We start from the raw sequence: 25,272 nt of genomic DNA, 5'->3' as shown, positions 1-25,272 counted from the left end.
AGTGATTTAATTAAGAAATAATACAATCAAACCTCATAGAAATGAATTAGATATCTGCTTCACTGAGAAAATGATAAATAATTTGAGCTAACTTTAAGGACAAATACTTTAGCTAGGGAAAATAACTTACTGTGAATCAACTACAACATAATTAATAAAATAGAGTAAGACATGGGAAATGATGAAAAGTGGCCATTGAAGCATATAATTATTCTTTTTTTCTACTCCATAATATAGTTTGTCCAGATATTAGATCCCAAGGCTTATTAATTTATTGTACTCACAGGTAACATTATTTAGAAATTTGTGAATGTGAGGAAGCAAGTAAGAAAGTCATACCTTATCTATTATGGTGACATGAAAATTTTACAGGTTTGGGAATTTAACAGGTTCATAAATTTTGCTGAAGCATTAAAGAACACTAAATATTAAAGATATGGAAAGTTATCATGAGTAGGGGTGCTTAGAAAAGAAGAAAACTTCAATACAGAACCCAGAAATTTTTGAAATATACAGACATTTGATTTAATTTTTTTTTAAAGTTCAGATATACCCATTATTTTGTGTTAGCAAAGAATGTTGGTTAGAAGTAATAGAAAGGTATCTTAAATGTTAGGACAAAATTAACGGGTTATCTACTGGGCCATTTCATATAATCTTAGCAGGCACAGAGATTTAGCTTGTTAGGGACAATGACATAGACATTTGAATGCTCTAGCCCTTCCTCTTTCTATTTTTCATCTATGCTTTTCTCTGCATAGTAGCTTCCTTCTTCTAGAACAACTTTCTCCACGTGGTAAAAATATGACTAAAAGCTGAGCGAAAGGATCCAAAATTTCAATACTAGAAAGGAACTGCTCCTTTGTCTTGATGATAGATAGACAGATGATAGAGATATAAATATAAATATATAAAGATTTATAGCTTGAATCATCTCAAGGACAGGCTTGCATTCATCAGGCTGGGATCAGAAGTGCATCATAAAATCATCAATTGTGGTCTAGGAATTAGGCCTTCCTACTGGTTGACACATTAGAACATAATAATTGAAAGAAAGAAGGAACAGTTATCCTAAAGGAGGAGAGTATATTAGGAAGAAAATGGGAAGGCTTCAGGCCAGACATAAGTAAGAATATGAATGTATTTGGCTTTTGGATTTCTACTTCTTGGTTTGTCATTTCATATAACACTCTTATAAGTTGATTCTTCATCACTGTATTTGGATGCCCAGCTCTATTAATCTTCTAATATGTTTCACACTTCTATTCATCCTTCTCTTGTAAGGATTGGAAAAACAATAGGATGGAGAAAGAGGGTTGTATACACATTGCCCAGAGTAAGATGAAAGATGCTTAAGACTATAGAAGAAGGACTTTTTAGAAAGTATTTCTCATACTTTCAAAACTTAATGACTGAACTCACACCTCTTTCCAGGTGGGGAGTAAGCTTTTGTGGATGTGAATCACATTTTCTCTTTCTGTAAGTCATGCATGCAGCTTATTAGTACGGTATCAGTCAATGCTCAGAGTGTTAGATGACTGGTCTAGAAGAAGAGGTTACTTGCTCTGCATCAGACCGTGTTAAAGCACAGATCCTAGAGGAGAATAGATAGCTAAGTAAAACCCCTTCCTTGGAACAAAGATAATTTAATTCACTACCATATTAACTTTCCCTTCTAGAGGCATCAACTCATTCTTCTATCAGTTTATAGGAAGTTAACTGCTGCCCCTGGGAATTTGTACCTGTCAGTTTTCAAGCTCAAACCTTAAGATAAACTTCCTAATTTGTACTTGAGTGGCAATGTAGGAAGGGTGTAGCTCCTGCACTATTCACAGGGTATTAACTATTGGCAAAGAAAATATGTTTAAGCTGGAGAAGACTCTTAATTACAAAGGGTTTTTGTTTTCTGAAAAATGAACCATATTCAAGCTTTAACCATTCAAGTGCAAAAACTACAACAGTTATTGTCTAAACAAATAAATACAAATGTTAATTTATTTGCTCCCTGATGAGGGTTTTCAGATGATCTTTATTTTGGCGGCTCTATATCATGGACACACTCACCATATTTTAAGGGCCCCAAAATAACCCATTCCAGGGCCTCAGCTTCCTGTCTTCAGCTTGATCTATTAGTGCTTCCCACCTATAACCAGAGTGTGGCCACAGAAAACTCTTCGCCATTCCTAGGAGAGACCCTATATTTCCCCATCTTTTTGCTCTTCCTCCTACTGATCCTCCACATTTTTTGAAGCCTTAGAGGTCAGCTCAAACATAAATACTTTTGTAAAAGTTACCCTAATCCCCAATCATCACCCTTCCCCCCTCCCCTCCCAAATTGGCAGCTATATCTCTATTTTTATGTATCTACAACATTTAAGGAAAGTGTTTTGTTATATTGGGTTGGCCAAAAAGTTCATTTGGTTTTTTCCATAAGTTGGCTGTAGTAGTGCATAGTGGTCTTTAACTTCATTCAAAACAATTTTGTTAAATTTTATTGTGACAATAGTCATAGCAGTGTGCATTTTAAAAGGGCATCAAAACTGATGATTTTTTTTGTGCAACATTTTTTTTTTGTGCAACCATTTTAATATTGAAGATGGAAGAAAAGATGCAACATTTTTGGCATGTTATGCTTTATTACTTCAAGAAAGGTAAAAATGCAACTGAAACACACACACACAGAGATTCATGTAGTGTATCTTGATTGATTGAACATGTCAAAAGTGGTTTGTGAAGTTTTGTGATGGAGATTTCTCACTGGATGATGCTCCATGCTTGGGTAGACCAATTGGGTAAAGAACAAATTGAGACCTTAATTGAGAACAATCAATGTTATACCATGTGGGAGACAGCCAATATACTCAAAATATCCAAATCAATAAAGTTATTGGTGAAAGTAAAAAATGTGTCATTTATTGTACAGAAAAACTAAAAGAACTTTTTGGCCAACCCAATATAATATCTAACATGGCACATTGATGTATCCTCCTAATACTGCATATTCCAAATTTTAAATTGTGTTATATTTATTTGAGTATATTCCCCATCTCTCCTAGTTCTTGAGAGTTTGCCTTTAGATCATGTCTGCTTTGCCTGTATGCTGGAGTGTCTACCAGAGCCCAGAGGTCAAGTACTTATTGTATGTTTTGGGTTCTTCACTATACTGCAAGCTCCTTGAGAACACTTTCTTCAAGATTACATTTTTATCACTTAGTCACGAAATAGGTCATGATAAAGTATCTGCTGAATGAGGGAATACATATGAGCATGGGATTGCTTAAGACATCACTTAGGCACTAACTTATCAAATATGTTAGATTCTAAAAGCCATTTTCCCCCAGACCAAGACATGTAAATACATGTTTGGAGGAGGTTAATAATTTGATACCCCTTCACAGCCATATTCTTTAAATACTTGTTCAAGACTTATTTAGTGAGGATGGGGCCTATCACTGTAAGACTTTTGTTTCTCCTAAAGCTGCTGTCTTCTTCTATAGGAGTAGGTACCAACTGGCCACATGCAGCAGCCAGAATAAACTGGTATCAAACCCTGGAGTTATCCCACAGATATAAATTCCACATATAGCTCAGTATTCTAGACACTTTTTAATCTAACTCTAAATATGAGGTTCATTCATTGCCTCAGCTATGAGATCTGACTAAATCCACTCTTTCAATGAATATTAAGTTTGTTATAACATTGCTTCAGATGGCCATTAAATCTTTAATACCTAACCTCTCTCTTCTGTACAATGAGGATATTGACCCCTCCATTAGAATATTGACAGGATGAATAATACTATTTGTGACCCCTTGAAACATAACAATTGAAAAAGAGAAGGAACACTTTTCCAAAGAAAAGGAGAGTATATTAGGAAGATCAGTGCATGACACTTAGTGTAGGACCAGACACGTAATAAAAGGCAAAAGGTAAACAGGTTTTTTCCTCACTAGAGTCCACCAGTATGCTCAAGATACCTTTCTGTAATAATGGGCATGTTCTACTGCTCTGCTGTCCTATAGAGCAGACACACATGTGGCCATTGAGCAATTTAATGTGGCTCATGTGACTAATAAATTCAATTTTATTTAAATTAATTGTCATTTAAATAACACATGTGTCTGGTAGCTACCATATTAGACAGCAATAGGACAGTAAACTGCATGAGAATGGGGCTATCTCATTACCAAAGATTAGAACAATTCCTGCATATAGTCAGAGTTCAGATATGTTTTAAGAGGTCTTCTGGTCAAAATGGAGGTGTAGGTAAACATAACACAACTCCTTGCACAACCACAGTAAAATTACAAAATCAAGCCCTATAGAATGCCAACAACCATGGAATTAAAGAAGTCATATTCATCAGATTAAGAGGGGCTAAGACATGGAGATGCACAGAGAGTAATGGAGCTACAGGGACATGGAAGGGGCAGTCCCACACCCATGTGTGGTGGACAAAAATTGGGAGGGAAAACCTGAGAGTGAGGGATCCTAGCCCCACACCAGACAATCCAGCCCAGGGTTCCAGTGGCATGAAGATAAGGCCCCATAATTTCTGGATGTAAAAACCAGTGGTGGTTGAAGCAGAGGAAGAAACTGCAGGATTCACAGGTTCTCCTCTTAAAGGGCCCATAACAGATCTAGAACTTATGCACACTCACTCCCTCTGGGATCCAGCACCAGGGCAGCACTGGAAGGGCACCCATGGCATACAGGGAGAAATTGAAGTGTCTGGTATTAGGGCAATTGCCTGAGGACAGCTTCCTCCTGGACAAAACTCCAGATGTCAGGCAATGGCTATAGTCTCCTTCTGAACCCTCTCCTACAGAGAACCACAGAGTGGCAACACAATATCTGAGATTCTGTTAGCCTGGTTCACAAGGGCTGCCCAGCCCTGGAGATTACCTAAGGCTCTACCTCACCCAACTTACAGGTGCACTTTTCTACAATAGGCCACACTACTAAGATAGGGAGTCAAAGCACCACTACCTAATACATAAGAACAAACACAGGGAGGCTGCCAAAATGAGGAGACAAATAAATAAGGCCCCAAAGAAAGAACAGAATGGAACTCCAGAAAAAATCTAAACAAAATGGAAATAAGAAACCTATCAGATGCAGGTTCAAAAGGCTGGTTATCAGGATGCTCAAGGAACTCATGAAGTACTTCAACAGCATAAAAAAGACACAGCCAGAAATGAAGATTACACTAAGTGAGCCAAAAAAAAAAACCCAAAAAACAAACAAACAAACAAGAAAAACTTTACTGGGAACCAAGAGTGGAGTGGAGGAAGCTGAGAATCCATCAATGATTTGGAACATATGGAAGAAAAAAAAAACAATCAGAAGAGCAAGAAGAAAAAAGAATCCTAAAGTAAACAAGGATAGTGTAGGGAGCTTCTGGGACAACTTCAAATGTACCAACATTTAAATCATAGGGGTGTCGGAAAGGGAAGGGGAAGAGAAAGAGCAAGAAACATAATTTTTATATTTAAAAAAATAAGGAAAGAAAACTTTCCTAATTTGGTGAAGGAAATACACATACAAGTCCAGGAAGCACAGAGTCCCAAATGAGGTGGACACAAAGAGGACCACACCAAGACACATCATGATTAAAATGCCAAAGGTTAAAGATAAACAGAGAGAATCTTCAAAGCAGCAAGAGAAAAGCAGAAGTTACCTACAAAGGAATTCCCATGAGACTGTCAGCTGATTTCACAAAAGAAACTTTGCAGGCTAGAAGGGACTGGAGAGAAGTATTCAAAGTCATGAAAAACAAGGAGCTACAATCTAGACTGCTCTCTCTATCCTGCAAAGCTATCATTTAAAATGGAAGGGCAGATAAAGTGCTTCCCAGGAAAGGGAAAGCTAAAAGAATTCATCATCACCAAGCCATCATTATATGAAATATTAAAGGGACTTATTTAAGAAAAAGAAGATCAGCCCTGGCTATCGTAGCTCAGTGGATTGAGCGCGGACTGGGAACCAAAGTGTCCCAAGTTCGATTCCCAGCCAGGGTACATGCCTGGGTTGCAGGCCATAACCCCCAGCAACCGCACATTGATGTTTCTCTATCTCTCTGTCTATCTCCCTCCCTTCCCCTCTAAAAATAAACAAATAAAATCTTAAAAAAAAGAAAGAAAAGAAGATCAAGACTATGAACAATAAAATGGCAATAAATTTACAACTATCAACAACTGAATGTAAAATTACAGTCTAAGCAAACAAACAGAACAAAAACAAAATCATAGATCATTTGGGAGGTTATCAGTTAAGACAGGGAAGGGGGAGAATTAGGGAAAAGGTGCAGGAATTTAAAAGTACAGATTGGTAGGTACAAAATACACAAGGAGATATTAAGACCAGTATAGAAAATGCAGTAGCCAAAGAACTTATATGCGTGACCCATGGACATGAACTAATGGGATGATTTTCAGAGGGAATGTGGGGTTCCAGGTAGAGGGGAGGAAAGGGGGAAGAGTGGGACAAGTATAATAGAATAATCAACACATTTTTAAAGATTTTTTATTTATTTATTTTTAGAGAGGAAATGGAGGGAGACTGAGAGAGAGAGAGAAACAACAATGTGCGGTTGCTGAGGGTCATGGCCTGCATGCAACCCAGGCATGTACCCTGACTGGGAATTGAACCTGCGACACTTTGTTTCACAGCCGGCACTCAATCCACTGAGCTACACCAGCCAGGGGATACAATATACCTTTAAAAAATGTTTGAAGAATGAGTGAGTACATGTTTAATGAAGTGGCGAAACTGATGGGGGTGGAGCACAAAATAAATAACAGGGCATGTATTCTGTTGTTGTATTTGTGGAGAAAAGAGAAACTAATAAAGTAAAAGTGATGCATTTTATGGTGTCATGGGTTGATTTGGGCCTGTCCATTTCTATTTAGAATGAAAACCCTTAAGCTAAAGACAAACTCATATTCTTTTCCAACAAATTAAAGATAACTATCAAATTCTTCCTTCAGTGCAATCCTGTGGCAATGCAGAGATCAAAACCAATATCACAGAGAAATTTAGGAAATAAGGACAAGAGAGGAGCAGGAAGAAGGACGGGAATCATGTTGCATGGGTGTTTCCCATAAAGTCAGGAGCCCAAGTCCACAGCTTTCTTAGGAGTTTCTGAAGTTCCCATAATAATAGCATCCAGGGCTACAGAAACTACATGTTCTAGACTTTGTATTTCTGCTCTTTGTAAACTTCCCCCCTACCACAGAGGTGAAGAGAATACATACCGATTTTGCTACCACTACTCATCACTATAATCCCTCACACTCTGAGTCAAATGGTCATTTGCAGTTTTTAATAAATTAATTGCAGTTTGCTGAACATTGGTTATTCATGTCTAGGCACCACATTGACATTGATTTGTCACTCATTTCAGCTATGCAAGGAAAGACTAAAGCTCATGAAATGTTTAAAATGTCAAACCAGCACATAATAAAGTATCAAAATGAGTGTTGCCTGGCCATTCTGAAATTTTGGAATAAGATGTTCCTGGTTTAGGAAAGTGCATTGTTATAGAATAGGTTGGTGTGGGGGAGGCTTAGAGGCAAGATTATAGAAGGTCTGTGTGCCATACTGAGCAGGCAATTAGGGACCTTTCAGACAGGTTTCAACAGGAAAAAAAATTGGATGAAAATGACACTAGAATCCTTAGGCCAACTGAGCAAACATTCTAAATTTCTATTATAGGTGCTGAAGAAGGTGCAACTAGCAGAACAGCTCAAAAAGCACCACATCATCTAATCCTACAGGCTCAAATACATCTTGCATCAATCAAAGTCCAAAGAATGAGAAACAGGTTTCAGCTCCACCAGCACTGGGGGCCAATTCACAGCATTGATGATTTAAAAATTGAGGGTAGACCACTTTAAAAATAATTTGAAACAACTGGCATATATAACTGGCAAATATAAAGAAGATAATATAATTGATCTCTCATTCAAGATTCAGTTGTAAATAGCAGTCCTGGGGCCATTGTTAAACCACTGAGTGGTTACAGGTAGTTGGAAGTCTACTCAGTTTTTATTCCCTAAGAAACAGTGGGGGTCTTGGCTAATAGAGCTGTGAATATTCAGTGAAGGCCAATAATCAGCCTCCCACAAAAATAGCAGCCGTCACTGCTCTGACAGTATGCAGGCTTGCCAGAAAGGGCACCCCATACCCATGCATGTATTTGGTAAGGGGTGGAGAAAACACCATCTTCATAAGCAAGCCTGCAAGTCTTGCTTTTTGACAATGCTGTCTCAGGAAAAATGAATAACGCACAGCTTCCTTCAGTGCTACCTTCACAGCTAGTATTTTAATATGCTAGGATTTCTAAGGATGCTGTTATAATTTAACTTAAATAGGATCAGGCAATGATTTACATTAGTTGTTGGGAAAAATAAGCCCCCCAAACAACATGTTGGCTACTGAGAACTAGACAGCTCAGGTGTTCAGAGTGAGCATCCACAGGGTGCATTAATGAGAGACATACCTTGAAAAGACCTTCAGTTACACTCAATTCTTTTTAGACTCACAAAATGCTGGTGCACCCATGAAAATCTGCTGAAACTGTGCTTCTTTTTTCCTGGGAATTGCCACCCATGAGAAATAGGAAATAAAAAAAAAAACTACACAGAAACAGGGCTGAAAGATTATTAAAACAAATAAGCAGGAGGACAGTAATATTGTCCTATTCAGTGGGATGCCCACCCTAACAAAGCAAGTGATGAAGATGTTTCATATGGATTCACTCATATAGATCAAGGCAGTTTGGAAAAAAAAAAAAAAGCAGTTGATAGCCTAGACCTTGGACTGGATGATTCCAGCTGTAGCTGCTACAGGCCCAACCTCAGTGCTTCTGTCAAAGCAGAACATCGTCAATGAGTTCTTGAGAAAGACATGTGTATGCACTGGAGTTTGAGAACAATGCTCCTGATGCTAACTTCTCAGCTGCATACTCCTAAAGCAACTACACTTGCCTGGCAGCCCATATTACAGAGTAAAAGGAGACATGGGAAAAGAGGGGGTAAAAAGAGTGCTTGGGGTAAGGTGCTTGGGAACCAAATCCATGAAACTCTCAGTGGTTCTTCTGGTTATGCATGAAGAAGCACAGAGGGCAGAGAAAGAAGCAGTAGTTTAGGGCTACATAGGTAAGCCATGGCCAGTCAAGGTAACAGTCATTAGAGGGGTAGGTACACACTTTTGGAGGGCTAATGACAATGCTTCCTCTCCACCAGGGGGTCCTCATTGACAGGGAGCCAGGGTGAAGCTGGGCCCTGTCTCTTCCACAATCAAGCTGACTATTAATAGAGACCACAGACAGCAGACAAGACCATACTGACCAGAGCAAGGCCAGAGGTGCTTCCAAATGACTCGCAGATAACAAAGCCCTTTCTCTGCTTATCTCCCATGGCCTTATGCCCTCCAACCCTATTGAATCTGGACTCAGAAAAGGAGAAAGAAGAATCTTGCACTCAAACCATGTTTAACCAAACTCAGTACAACCCTATCTCTACTCCACAATAACGACAGGAAAGCAGAGGAAAAGAACAGGTAAACCAGACCCTCCCACCTCTACAAGTAACCCAAAATAAAACCTGACCTGCACTGTGGGGAGGATGAGATGTTAAACTGAGCACAAGATGGGAGTTTTAGTTGTAATGAAATTGAAACAATGTAAAGTAACAAAAAATGGAAAGTGAATGCCACAGATGACATCAAACACACAAAAGGAGGTGAAAAGAGAGCGTGGTTCAAGGAAATAATTAAATGAAAAATAGATGTGTTATATTATTGCCTCACAGCTTTGACTGCTTATTAAATCTGCTACTGTATTAACATATTTAATTCTCACAGTTATGAAATGAAAAATGTATTATACTCACCTTATAGAAAAGTAGATTGAGGCTAAGAGAGGTAAGATTCCCAGAGTTCAGCTGTTAAGCTGAGATTAGAAACTGGATCCACTAGGCTAAAAATATGCTTTTTATTTTCTTTCTCTCTCAATCATCTTATTTTCTAGGTGATTGGAAACCAGGAACTTCAAGTTCAGAAAGACCTTCTGGGTGTGTGCCCAGTGTTGGTAGCAGGAGGCTTTATCAATACAAGAATGTATTATGGCAGCAGGATGATAAACTATGGCAGTGGGCCACCAACTGGAGATCTAGGCAGTTGGTTCCTGGGGCTTTTGGCAGAAGGTAGGAAAGAGGTCAGTATCTCAGAAGGTGCGCAAGATAATCTGGCAGTGACTAAATGAAAAAAAGGCAATAGAACCTTGCGGAGAGACTGTGGCAGACTACAGTTTTCCAAAGATTGCCATAACAATATCTCCAGATATCTAGGTCTTCTAAGAGCTTTGTTTCCCCTCCATTAAGAAGTATAATTCACCTTTCCTCAAACTGGGTGGACCTATGGGGCTACTTTGACCAAAGAATATGGCTGAAGTGCCTCTGAGATTAGACCATAAGAATGCTGCACACTCTTGGAATGCTTGCTTTTGAAACCCTCTCACCCTGCTGTGAGTAAGCCTAAGCAGCCCCAGAAGGGCCCATGCAGAGAGAACTAAAGACTCCAGCCCATGGCCCTGGATTAGTGACCAAAGTCACCATCAAATCACCAATAATGTAAATGACTCATCTTGAAAATGGATTCTCAGTGTGCAAAATGAAGCTTAATACCTATCACTATTAGTCCATACCTTGTAATTGTTTTCAACTGAGTACATGGACATGCATAGATTAAAGTGATGTATATTGACTTCAATGTATGACCCTTCATTGCTAGCTATAAAATTAAAATTCTGTATTTACCTGCCAATCACACACACACACACACACACACATACACAAAAGCTGATACTACATGGAGCAGAGAGAAGTCATTTATGAAAAGCCCTACTAAATTGTAGATTTATGCAAAAGGTTAATAACTATTATTTCCTCAAGCCTGTAAAATTAGGAGTGGTTTGTTTCCCAGTAATAGCTAATATGGGGATGCCCTCATAGAAACTGGACAATAGGAACTGGACTTTAGTCTCTTGAAATATAGGGAAGAACTCGTGTAAAAATCCTAGCTTGGAGGAACTGGTTTATGCAACAGAACTATATGAGTGAGGAACAAGATAGAACACCTGTTTCTAGACACTGAGTGGAAAGTAGGAACTTAGTCCTAGGAATCCAGGTATAAGCTCATTTAGTAGGCACTTGTTAGGGCAGGTTTAATAAGTCTAGCCTGATGCTCAAGGGGTTAATTGGCCTCAGATATGGGAATATGAAGAGTCATCTTAAGGTACTAGGAACCAAGCATGCCATCTTACTGAGTTTTGTGCCACAGTATAGGTGTCATGTCAAGATTCTAGCATTAGAATAGCAAATGAGCTTCAACTATCAGACAATTCTGATTTATTAATAGTCGTTGCCTAGAGCAATATATTGAGAAAGACTGTGAGGTGGCATCTAGGCTCAGCAGGAAAGACTGGGATGACTGGTTAATGATGTGTCTCACTAGAGTTGAAGGAGCTACTCAACATGCATACCATGCATTTCCTAATCCGGTTAAATGTGACTAATTGTAAACATGCCCCTCATCACAGGCCCCAGAATGAAAACAAATGCAAAATACCTTAATGGTTTGTACAGTATCAGGCATTTACCATGTATTGAAGAATAGATATTGAGTCATAAGATTAGTGTTAAATTGGCAGTCTAAACTGATTTATAGCATGACCTTGAGCAAAGCACTTGATCTCTTTTCCTCTTCATCTGTAGCACAAAAGTGTGATGAGGGTGAATGTGAAACCACAAAAGAATATGCTTTGTAGACCATAAAGGCTACATGCATATTAGTAGTTATTAAGACTTATTTTATTTTGGCACATTCTTTCTGCATTTCTACCCAAACCTGTAAGTCTTGTTTTGTTCAAATTCTTTCATTTTCTATACCCAATCATCACAAGTGCTATTCAATCCTCCATTATAAAGCAAAGGTCCTTTCTTTTCTGCCCCCACAGATGCCTCCTCAGTTCCTTTCTTAATACCTAATACTTGTTTTATAACACTGCCCTCAAAATGGGTGAGTTTTTTTGGTAAAGTGGTTACCTACAATTGGGTGACGCTTATAGGTAGGAAGAAGCAAACTCTGAACAAAGTGAAGAACCAGGTAGACAGATCTAAAGACCAGGAAATAGCTAAACAGAATTAATGGTGCATGTGGGCTCTTGAAATCTAAAAATAGAGTGGGAATCACAAATCTGTAAGTCAGAAATTCAGGTAAGAGTCTGTCCAGCAGGAGTCAAACTACAGAGATAAACAGTCAAAAAACTAGCAACAATAATGAAAAAAAAAAAAGCAGAGCATAAATATCAAGAAGTTTTCTAATAAAACCACCCTGATATCAAGAACTTCTACCTGCTTCCCTGTCAGTTGTAGTCTGAGTTTCCTGGTTTCCATCAGAGCAGCTCATTTTTATCTGCATTTCTGTATTTCTTTTATTTTGGAATTCCCATATATGAATTATTTTAAGAAAGGGAGACTTGTTATGAAAAACTTTGAAAAGCACCATCCTCCACCAATCTTTCTGTATTGTAAAACAGGTCCACTTGCTATCAGTATTCCAAATTGTCAGTACACTTGCCATCTCTATCCACTGTAATATTCTCTCTATGCCAGCCTCAGACCCAGACCATGTGTCTTATCACCTAGACTTTCCTATTGAAATTTTCACCATGGTTAAGGCCCAGTTCTCTCTCTCTCTACAGATTTTTTTTTTGAGGTAAAACATTAGCTATTACATTAGAAGGCATTTCTGTGTGCCAGAGGCAGGTCTAAACATGGTTAGGGAAGTAAATAATATCTGTGGATCATCCTGACCTTCCCTTTTGAAAATTTAATATTTATTGTATTTTTTCTATTACCTTTGAGTCCCCTTATAACCCCCTTCCCCAGCAATCATCACACTGTTCTCCATGTCCATGAGTCATTTTTTCCTTTTTTGCTCAATGCAGTTATCACTCATCATATTGCCAAGTGTCTATGACAAACGTAGATGCCTAATTTCTTTACACTGGATCTTAAGTTCACTCCCAAAGGTCATGAAAAATAGTTTCCCACTGTTTATTTCTCTTATTACATGTTACCTCCAGAAGGTTCCCCTTAATCATTTTGAATAAATATACAGTGATTGATAACATAATTAGCTTATTAATTTTTTTCCTCTAAATGGAGTCTACTTATTCAAGATTTGAGCAATTAATAGAAGAAAAAATTAAAAGCACATTAATTTTTATCATACTCCAAAAAGCACCCAGCTATATTCCCTTGAATCACAGAGCAAACATCAGCCCTCAAAGGTTATTTCTATAATGCTCTGTGTTAGATATAAAACATTTTTATCTATGTGAATAATTTCAAACTACAATTTTAAAAGCAGCAATTGTTCCATTCACAATTTCTATCACCTATTCCTTCTCTTAGACAAAGTTAATCTTTTTTATTTCATAATACCAAAGATTTTTTAAAGCTATGCTGTTCTTTTCTAACTTCAATTGAAGATACTGTTTCATCCAAAGTATATAAAATTTTAATTTAATGTTCATGGTAAAATTAATAAAAAAGATGATACTCAGAAGTCAGTTCTTCCTGATGGTTTTATTTGAATATATATTGTGGAAAACTGAGCTTCTCAATGGATACAAGATAATATAAACAATGTAGTTCTCTGAGGAAAAGAGAAGAAAAAAGGAATCCTAAGTGGTAAAAAAAAATGTATGGCTTCAGGGGAATTGAGGGAATATCCTTGACTCTCAACTTCTGAACTATGATCTGGAATTGTAGCTAGACTACAATTATATTACTAGTACCTCTCTAGCCTATATTTCTTTTTTTTTTCTTTTTAATCCTTACCTGAGGACATGCTAGCTGATTTTAGACAGAGAAGAATGGGAGGAAGGAAGGAGAGAAACACTGATGTGAGAGGCATTAGTCAGTTGCCTCTCTAGTCGGAGCCCTACCAAACCCACTACCCAGGAATGTGCCCTGACCCTTAATCAAAACTATGACCTTTGAGTTTAGGGGATGACACTTTAACCAACTGAGCCACATGAGGCAGGGCTAGTCTGTATTTCCTGATCTACTTAATGATACTCTCTTGACTTCACATATTTGCCAAGGAAAGGTGTCCATTTTATGAAATCATAAATATTTGCTTTCCAATCTGACTGGCACTCAATACCTGGTTGTTGAATGAAAAGCATATTTGGAAATGGAAATGATTTGATTAGGTTATGACAATCATACAGAATGGAAATTATCAGGGATAAACTTTAAAATTCTGTACCAATAGAATATTTGCTTTAAGACATTTGTTTAATTTATAGTAGATGAAAATAGGGTTTAATGATAATAAAGGTGAAAAGACTTGGAAAGTTTCTAGACTATAAAACCAGTGTTTGCTATTTAAAGGTCAATGCAGAGCAGGGGCTGTATGTATAAAAAACAATGTGGGTTGTATGTGATAGTATGCTAAATCAATAAATATATAATTAACTATAATATATGTCTATCTAAATCTATATCTATACCAGGCATATTTTAGAGTATATTTGTATGTGTAGCCAATAAGTCACGAGGGTTATCTTTGGGAATAATTGAGATGGGTGACTTGGATGTTGCATTTGGTGACCTCCTCAGCCATACAGAACTATGAATATATATTATTTTTATAATGATTAAAGACACGAAGAAAATTCAGTGTAAGTCTGAATTAATGGAAGTTAATGTTATACTCTTATCCATTCCATGTGCTCTAAATTCTACTAGATCACACATTCTCACCCTTCTTTATGCCATTTAGCAATCTGGTTAAGAATACTTCTCAGAATAATGATTTTAAATGCATAAAATAATATACACAGGGTAACAAAGGGAATTATATCAAAATTTATTACCAAAATGTTAAACATATTGTGCTATAGTCATATATGATCTAGCACTGGGTACAATAATAGCAAAATTAATTTTAAAATAGAATGAGCTTATAAAATGTCAAATATGTATAACAACTATATTGTGGCATAAAAGTATCTGATTTCTCTTAGTTACAAAGTTACAAGTATTGCTAATCCTACTGCAGTTTATGGCCTACATTTTAATTGAAGAAAGTGTTAAATTTTAGAGATTAACTTTTGATAGGGGAAAGAGGAGGTAATACCTTTTTTCTTCTGATTTAAATTCCACCAGACTCTAAACTAATTAGACATATACACCAAGAATCTGTCACCAAATGAAGTTACCCTATTCTTTGGAGAACAGTAGTGAGTCAGAAATAATCTAGAGGAAGACACAGAGCTGAGCAGGGATCTAGAAACCATGTTAAGTGGGGATGCTTACCCTACAGAGGAAGACAGCTTGGTAACTGCCTTCAAATAAAAACGCGGAACTTTTGACATGGGCCAGGTACCGTTCTCAGCTCTAGCACATTTACTTGCATTACATAGGCCAGGACTTCTCCCTGGCACTTTCTATAATCATCCAGCTTCTTCACAGAAGAGACCTCAGAGGCAATAATACTATAGGAGTTAACCACCTTTTGTTTTATTGAATCATTTCAATATAACTCCCACTTATTGAGTTCCTACTCTGCATATGAATGGGACTAGGGACTACCAAAGAACAGGAGAGAAGAGGAGGGAGGAGGGGAGGAGGAGGAAGGGTAGGAGAGAGGGAAGGAGGGGAGGGGATTACCATTCAGGACACTATAGTTTGGGGATGGAAAGGAAAAGACACAGTATTTAATTTATAAATAATGATTTATTTGTACACTTCTTTTTTCCAGAAAGATAAAATTAAGGAGGTAAAAATGAAAGTACCATATTTTTGGACAAGACGCACCTAGGCTTTAGAGGAGGAAAATGGGAAAAAAAGTTTTGAAGCAAAAAATGTAAAATATTTAATAACATAAATAACATAATATTTCACCAATGTAAAGGTAAACAGAACTCAACAGCAGCATTAACAACCATTATTTCTCCCAAATTGGTGGGAGGGGGTGCATCTTATAGTCCAAGGATGTGGCATATGAAAGCAGGTTTATAGTTGCTTATATGGGAAATAATACAATAATTAATAAGTAATAATACAAGAATACATTTTTGTATACTCACAATTATAAATCTACTTTTGCCCCACCCCATATATATTTAGACATTTCAGATACAATATATATGCCATAAAGATCAGGAATATACATTTAGAACCAATCTAGTGAAACACTGTCTGACAACAGGACAGATTAGTGGAAATCAAAATTCTTCCATAAGATCCAGGATAAAAATCCTCATTGCTATATGTAATACAAATCAAAATAGAGTTCTGCAAACCCACAGATGAGGGAATGAGAAATTTGGCCTGCAATATATGAGAGAAGGGGACATTTCACTAGGCCTTGAGGGATGTGAACATGAAGGGAAATGTTGCTTCCTAGGCTGATGGAAAACTGGGCAGGAGTCATGAAAGTTCACTGTGGGAATGTGGGTAGTCTGACATAGCCATAGCACTGATGGGTGGGCTAGGAGCAAGGCTAGGGAGAATAATAATGAAGAATATAGCTGCAAGAAATTGGAAGATTGTGGATGACTTGTAAAAACCTGCTAAGAAGGGTGGGTTTTATCCTAGAGTAAATGGGAGTCACAGAAGGCTTTCAGCACATGAATTGAAACAAATACCTCTATCTCTTAAAGGGAACCCTGGCCATTCAATGAAATACAGATTAGAAGCAGGAAAATCTGTTACGAGGCTAATATGACAGTGCAAGTAAGAGGACTTACCTTCCCAAAGAGAAGATGAATTAACCGTAGCTTAAGAGTATCTCTGGGTGGATTTATAATGAATGCATAATTTTATATGATCTTGAGATTTTAAATCATCTTTCTTACTCCCCATCAAAACTGCTGTTGTCACAGACATGTCTTCTTGTACATATACATATGCACACAAATGCATGCACACACACTAACACAACATGGAGAACATGGCCATTCTCCATAGCCCCGGGTTAACAGGAGAAGAGCAGGAGACCACGACTGAAATGGAACTTGCAATAGTGACAGAAGCAGAGTCCCTTTTCTCTCAAGAAGGGAAAGTGCTGGGGTATCTTTTAGTAATAAACCAATATCCATAAAGGATTCTGCAAACTACATAAATCAGATGCCTTCTGTAACCCTATTTTAGAAAAAAAGAAATTAGCACTGAACTGGTCATTTACTGATTTAAAAACTGAACCCAATTATGAGAATATGTGCTTGATATATTCTCTTGCTTATGTTAATTGCCAATTCCCTACTGAACTTCTTACTTCCTATGCAGTAAGCCTTCAGGGAACATTAATTTTTCTCATAAAATAAAAAGACTACCCTCATATAGGAAAATAGATATTGCCTGATAACAAACTCCAAACAACCTTTACCATCCCCATGTTATTTCTTTTTCTTTTAATTTTTATTTTTCAGAGCAAAAACAAAGTAATATGGATAAGGTGAATAATTTGCTTGGGAAGAAATTAATAGGAATCAAATTTCAATCTAGGTCAGTCAGAAATGTTCTTTAAGGAGTCTAAACTGAAATTAGAAAGAAGTGATAAATGTGGACTGGGTTTCATGACACCAAGAATGATAAAAAAAATGGCAGAAACCACTAAAGCATTAGTAGGTGATATATCCAGATGAATGAAAGAGGATATAGGTGGATGACTGCATGAGAGATAAAAAAGGAAAAAGAAAGGTACAGCATCAATACTACAATCTGGAGGCATGGTTATTGCCTTTCCTCAGTAATTCCTCACTGTAGAACCAAGACACTCCCCAGGGACACTTCCAGTGCTTCTGTAACCGAATTGTTAGAGTGACTTCCAACCTTCACATAAACCTTGAATATAAATTTATTATTATATTCTTCTCTTCCATATAAATAGTATAGAATATATAAACAAATTTTGGAGCATGAGGCTTCAAAGTACTATATAAAGGAAAGTGAGGCTTCATAACATTTTCCTTCTAATTTTGCTTATTCTATGTATATACTTTTTATTTTTCCTCAAGTTTAATTTCAGAACTCTTTGACTCACTCATGTTAAGTGAAAACCTTTTAGTTAATTTAAATTTGATTTTTAGAAAAGTACTTTCAATTTAGTGGTAAATTAATATCAATCAATAAAAGCAGTTGGAGATGTCAAGGTGTTAAAAGGAAACACATTCTTATTAGCATTTCCTTTCATATTTATCTAATATAATAAAAACAAATGCATTGTTTCCCACACTTAATACTTTATTGCTGGTGATGTCTTTCATTACCTATGCAGCCTTTTATAACTTTTTATAAATATCTCATATCATTTGTTCAAATTATATTTTTTATTGAAAGTTAAAGATAAAAGAAATGTCATATAGAACTTAGATGGGTGGTCTAACTTAGTTTAAAAATTTCAGAGTTGATAGAAAATGCTTTTTATGAAACATATACTATGTCTTATCTGCTCTATAGAACCATAGAATTTTTCTGATCTTCCCTCATAGAGTGACTTGAGATGATATGAACTCAACACCCCAAGCCCTGCCCCTGAAACTTTCTAGAAAATAACTCACTGGCTGACACTGCTCCACACACAAACAAATAATGTTAGCCATGCCACATGATTGTTAAAAGGACAAAAATAAAAGTTTCCATGTAGGAATACTGATGCAACCAAATCCCTCCCATGTTCTCCATAGTCTTCCTCCCTGGTCTCCAGTGTAAATGGCATTGCCTGAGGCAAGTTTTCAGTACTTCCTACTCAGAAATTATCCTTTTCATTGGCATTTGATTCAAGTTTTGATTACAGGACATACTACATTTTATTCTAATTTCTGTTTATAAGGCTGTTCAGTCTATCTCTTGTACTCCTGGTTCACTGACATAGCCCATCTTTTGACACCAAAGAGGAAGAATCAGCTCTGGATGAGCTGGTCTTTAGTGTGAACAGTTTTCTCACATCTAAAAACATAGACAATTTGATGTTTTTATATTTATAACTAAGTCTGTAGGAAACTGAAATCTGTTCCCTCAAAGCATAAATGGAATGCTATGGTACAGTTCCATTCTTAACTGTAATAGTAAGCCCATTCTACTCAATTTCAATTGTCAAAGCAGGTATGTGCCTTAAAGTGTCATTCACTACAGTGAACCCCTGACGTTCTACAATTTATTATCCTTTCTTGCACAAAAGTTCTTAATTCAAGGATCAGAAATCTATGATGCCCAAAACTGCCTTCAGAGTTCCTTTTAAAAGCTCTTCTGTAAACAGCACTCCTGTGATCTATGGCATAACCTGAGATTCCCTGGGGCAGCCTATAGAGAATACTTCTCTCAACACAGTCTCTGATTTAGATTGCTAGTCATTTGAAGTTAGGTTTGTCAAGCCTGCCAATCATCTGCAGAAGTTTAAAAAAATAGATAATATCTATGTAAACCTAAATCTAGAGATAGAGAACAAAATTTGAGATGTCAAGTAGTATCTCCATACCAATGTGTAAGTGTAAATGTATATCCTTATAAAATATCTAGGTGCTGCTGAACATTTATATCTTGTATTATTTTCCCATGGTTTTCCAGAACTTGTAAAAATAATTAAAATGTGGGGCTCTGGAAGTAAATGGGCAGAAATCAAAGTTCAGCAATAGTTTATAAGAAAGAATAGAAAGAAAGCATCTTATCCATTTAAGACAAGGATATTGATTAGAAGTACAGACAAGAGCTCAGCACCCTTAAACATTTTTGTCCTATCCTTTCAATCCCAACTCAAGACCCCCCTTATCCAACTTTCACTGTGGTTCCTCTTTGTACTGCACTCAAGAACTGTATTTCATAACTTATGGTTCATTTTATACTAGCTTAACCTGTATAATTATAAGCTCCATTCCCTCCTGTTTCTTCTGTATCCCTTGGTGTAATTACTCCACTACTGAGTATATAATAGATGACTGAATGATTAACTGATTAGATACATTAAGAGAAAGATTTCAACAATAATAAGATTTCACTCTTATTAGATAGGTTTAAATTCAGAAGGAATTTGAAAAAAAATGCTTGCATTAGAGAATATACCATTTTGGCCATTTTTAATAAATGATAGGAACCACTCATGATGAACTGGACCATAAGCAAGGAGTTGTTAAAAAATCATCATATTGTATGCATAATACTTAGTACATTTTAGTGCATACACTTTATAGGAAAGATTAGAAAGTATGTTACTATGGTAACTGTTAATATGAATTTTCACAGACAAATGCCAGGAAGGTTTAAATGTTGCTCTGTACCTATTTTAGAATAACATACAGAGCTTCTTATATTAAAAACCCCATTGTATTGCTAGATCCAAATGTATTAAATTGACTTGATGTTTGTAAACTTAACCTTAATAAAAACTATTTTCAGCAGTTTGAAAATGTGCTCAACAACCATAATAATAAACAGGATCTGGAATTAATGAAGCTACTTAGTTTAAGCAGATCAGTGTTTTTAAAGTGATTAATGGTTTTCAATATTCTCCTGCCTTCTACACTGACTTCATTGATCGTATTCTGTAAATAGGTTTTATTTTTTCACTGTAGTAATCTTCCCTAACCTGCCATTATCCTGACAGAAAATTCAAGAACATTAATCTTTACACCTATATATTTTCCATAGAGGTTGAGATGGCCCTCCATGTATGTGGCGGGCCAACTTAAGATTTTGGATGTGCTGGAGGTAGGTGCCCCTAATCTACACATTGATCAGGGGTCAACTGTATTTCATTTTTCGATAGGTTCTCATACTGGAACTAATTAGGGAAAAAGGGGGTGGGGGAGAAACCTTATCTGACCTTGTGCACTGTTTTATCTCCCGTACCTGATACAATCCCTAATAAATAAATATATACACAGTAAATATTTTTTAAATGAGTGACAAATGAATGAGGTAAGGCTCAGTAGAGCCGGAGTAAAATGTATGCAGTGAAAACTCAAGAAAAATAAGTGAAAGTAAATTTAGGCCTTAGACTTGTTTCTCTGCAAGCAGGTGTTGAGAACAGGCAGGAGGCAGGACTGCTCAGGTGAGAGTTGATATTTCTGAAGGGATAAACTCAGAAGGCACTGAACATGTATCTAGGGAACTAGATTCAGGAAACAAATGATTCTCAGTTTTCCTGCCACAAAGCAAGAATTTTCAGGAATCTTACTAAAACTGATAGAGGAGCTCTTCTGAAAAGTTTCTTCTCAGTAAGAGATATTATGTGGAAATTGATAATATATACTATGCAAAATGTTAATATGGCTTTCATGATGTAACATACTGCTTAATTTTATCAAATATAGAACTATTGATGGGGTCTCCACAAACTTACTTGATCCACCAATTTTTATTTTCCAGGCTCTTCAGATTAGTCAAATTAAATATTTCTACCAAGAAAGACTTTGGAAACCTGTTTGACTGAGGAGGGACAAGTGAGTTAATTATTTTATATACTACTAACTTTAACAAATACCTAATATGTATTTACCTACTTAATGTCATTTTTTGCATGAAAAAGGAGTTGAGCTGACTCTCCAACTGAACATATGATCCAATTTTATCTGTCTAGCTTGCTAACACTATGTTTTCTGTGCAGAATAGTGTCTTTTCCTGGCCATCCCCATCTCTCCTTCTTTCTCTTTTCCCACCTGCTCAACTCCTGCTAATACTTCAACTAAAATGTTATTTATTCCTGTGGAGAGGTCTTGCTTATAAGAGTCAGATTTCCTGCCACCTGCAGTCTTCACTTATCATACTCTTTCTTTACATCCCCTACAACTTATTCCTCTAGCAGCACATTATTCCTTTGATGTCAGGGACCAATTCTTTCTTCATTTTTGTCTTTCCAGAAACTGAATATAGCAGATGCTCAATAAATAAGTGATTGAGTGAGTTAATGAACAGGTACCCTGAAAGAAGATGCATCCTCTGTAAGACAACACACCTCAAACACAGTGGGCCAGGAGAAACCATCAAAACTATGAAAGGAATAAGAAATTAACAAGTTGAAAGACAAGAATTCTTTTATTTACTTATTATTTTATTTTATATATGTTTTATTAGAATACAGTTTACTTTCAATATTACTTTGCATTGGTTTCAGCATAATAAATAAATATATACTTTACAAAGTGTTACCCGATATTTTCAATACCCACTTAGTACCACACATGGATATTACAATATCATTGACAACATTCCCTATCTGTACTTTACATCCCATGACTGTTTTGTGACTGTCAGTATGTACTTCCTAATCACGCTACCTCTTTCACTCAGTCCCCCAATGCCCCCCACTCTGGAACCACCAGTTTGCTCTCTGTGTCTATGAGTCTGTTTGAGTTTTGTTTGTTTATGTTGTTCTTTAGATTCTACATATAAGTGAAATTACTTATGTCTTTCTCTGGTGGACTTATTTTACTGATTTCTTGAGTGCCAAGTCCTGACATGTGGTAAGAGGTTGGTACATGTCAAATCTCAGAAAATATAATAAACCTTCTTACCTAACCTTCATACTTAGTAGCAATTTTAACAAAAAATTTCTCACTCATAACACTATTTAGTATATATTTCTGTTTGATAAAAATAGGTTTGATAAAAACATAATTAGGATAAAATATTCATCCTTTAAGTGAGTGTACTCTCCTAATACACAGCAGTCCCACTGAATATTCAAGGAAAAAAACCAATTTACTGACTAGTGCTCTAACGTTAGGGAAGTTTATGCAGTTTTATAGTTTAGTCCCAAAAGACTAGATCTTCGTTGCAGGCCAAACTCATTCTTTGAAAGAAAAGTGTGCTTTCTACAGTTGTGTGTGTTAGTAGATGTTTTTGAACTATAGACCCGGCTTCAAATATATCCCTCTGTTCCTTTTTTATTCTTTTTGGTCCAGCCAAGAACTAGGACATAAAAGGAAGTTTTCTCTAGAGATTGAATATTAGAAACCATGCATCTAAGTGCATAGAATATTCAGCCTGCCAAGAATAGAATCAAACATCTGAAAATGCAGTTTGATTTCTGGTTACATCCTACCTACCTCGAACAGAACTGGTTCCCTAAAGACAGCAAAGTTAACTACTGTAAATGTTGTTGGGATAGTGAGGTTATGTCCAGGTGTCCAGCACCAAACTAGCCTCCATGCTGAGAATCAGGCTTGGAGATTGACAGTGGAGGCTGCCTTCTTTGGTCCAATGAATTTCTATAAGTCCAGTGAGTGGGGGGATTGGGGGGATCAAAAGTATGAATTAGAGGGGGTGAAATTTTCAGAAAAGTTATCTAGATTTAAATTTAAATGTACTAGAGTTTCTCATGAAGGCAGTTCAAGGTTGGGAGAATTAAAAAATAAAATTCTAAAAACATTCAGAAGTTTTTACTTCTGAAGAAGTTTTTTAAAATCATAAGTTACCTAAGTCAGAAGCATTCACATGCATTCAGGGGCCCTGGGGATCCACAAGATCAAAACTAGTTTTATAATTATACTAAAACACTATTTGCCTTTTCACCCATTCTGTCATGAATGTATACTGATGATTTCCAAAAGTTGTATGATATATGATACCACAACAGATGGAGTGAAGAAGCAGATAAGAGAATCCACTTGTCTCCTATTAAGTCAGACATTAAAGAGATTGTCAAAAATATAAGAGTGCCATTATTTTCATTGTATTTTTTACTTTAGAAAATAAGTATAGTTGTTTTATAAAACATATTTTAATTTGAAGTCATTTACTAGTTTTAAGTGGATCAATACATATTTCTAAAATTTCTCAGTTTTAATTTTGAAAATGATAACTTGATATATGTATCCACATAAATGAAAGTTCTGAGGATCCTCAATAATTTCCAATACTCAAAGAAGTCTGGATAACAAAAGTTGGAGAACTACTTGTTTACATTATCTTCCCTATCTCAGTAAATGTCTTTATTATTCTCCCAGTTACTCAAGCTATGAGTCTTAGACTACTCTTGTATTTCTTTTCTGTCACTCATTTCCCTATATCTCAGCTATTATCAAAACCTGTAAGTTTTACCAACAAAATATATCTCTAACCTGCTCACTTCTTTCTGTTTCTGCTCCATCACCATAATGTGAGACACAATCTTTTTTCACATGAGAATTGCACCTTTGCCAACATCCTTGCTTCTCTTTCACTCTTGCCTTTCTCATACCCATTCTTTTACTCAGCAAGGCAATTTTATCCAATAGCTGCTACAGCCTCAGTGTCCAAATCCTGGGAAACTTTAAAGGACATAACACAGTGTGTAGGACTAATGGAAAATAATCATTGACTCAATTTTTTTTTAAATATACAGAATAAAAAAATTACTCATATTTATTTTAATATCTGAAGATGGTCATATCAACTAGTAAATACAACAAAATGTCACAGAAAAGTTATATTTAATGAGGATATGAATTCAGTTTAATATTTCTGATAAGATGTAATATAAGGTATCCATAAGGGAGAATGTATGGTTCATGACTATCTCTTTACCTTCATCTCATATATTTTCCCACTTTTATGACCTAACAACACTGGTCTTAGAATATGACACAGTCTTTCCTACCTCCAGGTTTGGGCATATGTAGTTCCTTGAGTCTAAAATATTCTCCAAACTATTTAATAAATAGTACTTATTGTTTTTGCTGAACCCACCACCTGAAAAAGAAGCAAGTTGCTTCAGACCTGGGAAGAGACTTTTCCTCATTGAGATAATCCATTTCAAAAATGAAGCTTTGAAATAGTAGGACATTCTCCTGAATCAGGAGTCTTGTGGCTGAATTATCCTAAAAGCATGTCCTATTTCTCATGTCATTCTAGGATTCGGATTCTTTCTTGTAGGCATGCCCTGGGGAGTATATACAATGAAACTGGACTAGATTATGATAAAGAATTGTCCAATTTCCTTGGAAAGATGGCAATTAAGACCCACTCTCAGCCTGACAATGTAAAGGTACCTTATTTCTGTCAGCTCTACAACACCTGTAACAAAAATGGCTACATAATTTGAACACTTGTACCATTTATTTTTCACAACAACTCTGAAGTAAGCACCCTTATTACCCCATTTTTCACACCAGGAAACAGTCTCAGAAATTTAAGTGTGCAACCACTAAGTGGCTGATTATGTCTCTCCACCTCTAAAATGATATGACAAGGCTTCTTTCATTATTTCACTTT

At 36.3% G+C, this 25,272-nt stretch overlaps 1 protein-coding gene across 3 annotated transcripts in view; it reads right to left on the bottom strand.

Annotated features, from left to right (window-relative positions):
• LINGO2 (leucine rich repeat and Ig domain containing 2) overlaps positions 1–25,272 on the bottom strand; it is a 1,215,855-nt gene that overhangs the window by 813,841 nt on the left and 376,742 nt on the right. The gene's annotated exons all lie outside the window — the stretch shown is intronic.

This window comes from Phyllostomus discolor, chromosome 3, assembly GCF_004126475.2.
Source record: "Phyllostomus discolor isolate MPI-MPIP mPhyDis1 chromosome 3, mPhyDis1.pri.v3, whole genome shotgun sequence".
NCBI lineage: Eukaryota > Metazoa > Chordata > Mammalia > Chiroptera > Phyllostomidae > Phyllostomus > Phyllostomus discolor.
This window is presented reverse-complemented; position numbering and strand designations above follow the sequence as displayed.